A 2,076-nucleotide genomic window follows, 5' to 3' on the forward strand; every position below is an offset into this window, starting at 1 on the left:
TCTGAGGGGAGCCCCCAGGACCCCCAGGACCCCCCAGGACCCCCCACCCACCTGTGAAGATGCAGGGGGGCCCCCCCGGGCCCTTCCCCTCTGTCAGGGCCACCAGCAGAGCTCCCCGTCGGGGCTCCCCATTTTTGGGGGTCCCCAGGGCCACCAGGAGCTGCTCCAGGATCTGCAGGGCCAGAAGGGCTGAGGAGACTCCAAAAACCGCCCCCTAAAACCCCCAAAAATCACCCGGAGCCCCTTCCCCAAGACCCCCGCTCCTTCTAAGGGAGGCCTGACTCACCCAGAGACCCCCGAAGCCCCCCCAAACCTCTCTGGAAACCCCAACACCACCCGAGTCCCCCCAAATCGCCTCAAAACCTCCCTCATGACTTTTGTCCCCTCATAGACACCCCCAAAAGACCCCCTAGGGGCCCCCAACCCACTTTAGTGACCACTGACCCCTCACAGTGACCCCCAGAGAACAAACCCAATACCCGCCAAGCCCCACAACCCTCCTTAGTGATCCCTCAGAACCCCCATAACCACCCCCAGGGACCTCCCAAAGCTCCCACAACCCTCTCTAGTGATCCCTGACCCCACAAACCTCCACAAAACAGTCCCAAAACCCCCTCGCCCCCTCACCCCCCTCACGGCCTCCTCAGCCATCTTTGCCCCGCTCTCCCCTCAGCGCCCCCTGGCGGGCGGGAAACGCGAGGGGCGGGAAAACCCCCCCGAGGGGGGCGTGGCCTCCGCGCGCGTCGCTATGGCAGCGAGCAGAGGGGGCGTGGCCATGGGGCGTTGCCGTGGTGACGGCGGAGGGGCGTGGCCTCAGGCCCCGCCCCCCGGGGTGTNGGGGTCCCGGCGGGGCTGAGGGCGCTGACCGGGAGCAGCTGCAGGTCCCCCCCGAAGCCCGCGGCCGCCAGCGGGGCCGGTACCGGCAGCGGCAGCGGCGGCCCCGGGCACGGGCGGAGACGGCTGCAGGGCGGCCTGAGGGGAACGGACCAGTCCGGACCAGTTCATCCCAGTCTGACCCTGCACTGCTCGCCTGCCTCCTCCCAGTTTATCCCTCTCCGTTCCCGCCCGTCCCAGTTCATCCCAGTCTATTCCAAAACCACCTCGCTGCATCCCTGTCCCTCCCGGCTCCTCCCAGTTCACATCCCAGTGCATCCGAGTCCTTCCCATTCCTGGCTGAGTCCCCTCAATCCATCCCAGTCCTTCCCAGTCCCATCCCAGTCCTCCCAATCCATCCCAGCCCCATCTCAACCCCATTCCCGTCCCGTTTTAGTCCCCTCAATTCTTTCCAATCCATCCCAGTCCCCCCCAGTCCCTCCCAGTCCCGTCTGAGTCTCCTCAGTCCATCCCAATCCATCCCAGTCCCATTCCAGTCCCCCCCAGTCCATCCCAATCCACTCCAGTCTCCCTCAACCCCATCCCAGTCCCGTTCTAGTCCCCTCAATCCAGTCCAACCCACCCCAGTCCCCCACAGTCCCATTTTAGTCCCCTCAGCCCATCCCAGTCCCTCCCAGTCCCTCCCAGTCCGTACCCAGTGAAGTGCCGGCTCTGCACCCTCAGCCTGGTTCCCGCCTGTGCCCAGGGGGGCTCGGGGCTGGGGGACATCGGGGGAGGGGGACCCCAATTAGGGGGTTCCCAGGACTGGGGTGACCCCAGTTTGGGTTCCCAGGACTGGGGTGACCCCAGTTTGGGTGACCCCAAGGTGGGGGTGTGCCAAATTTGGGGGTCTCACCTGAGGGTTCGGGACGTGACCTTCCCATCGATGCTGACACAGAAATGAAACTCGACCTGGGGGGGTCCCGAGGGGGTCACTGGGGAATCCCCCACACTTTTGGGGACCCCCCCGGGACCCCCAAAGCCCCCCGGTACCTCAGGGTGCACGAGGCTGGTCCGGTGCAGGAGCCGCCACAGGGACCCCCGGGTGGGGCTTAACGGGAGGGGCTGGCAGATCTGGGGGGGGGCACGGAGGGGCTGAAGGGGACCCCAAAATCCCCCACGACCCCCGGGGGGGCAGATCTGGAGGGGTTGAGGAGACCCCAATATCCCCCCAAGGACCTGAGCCCAGTCTGGGGGGGTTCC

General features: G+C 66.4%; 1 long non-coding RNA gene across 1 annotated transcript; it reads right to left on the minus strand.

Annotated features, from left to right (window-relative positions):
* Window positions 1-850: 850 nt before the first annotated feature.
* On the minus strand, window positions 851-1,951 carry LOC107209736. The gene is made up of 4 exons (XR_001523674.2): window positions 1,867-1,951; window positions 1,730-1,785; window positions 1,529-1,591; window positions 851-972 (listed from the first exon to the last, which is right to left on the minus strand). It is a non-coding gene; the product is annotated as an uncharacterized LOC107209736 (long non-coding RNA).
* Window positions 1,952-2,076: the final 125 nt, after the last annotated feature.

The sequence above is a fragment of the Parus major genome, chromosome 11, assembly GCF_001522545.3.
Source record: "Parus major isolate Abel chromosome 11, Parus_major1.1, whole genome shotgun sequence".
In the NCBI taxonomy this organism is placed as follows: Eukaryota; Metazoa; Chordata; class Aves; order Passeriformes; family Paridae; genus Parus; species Parus major.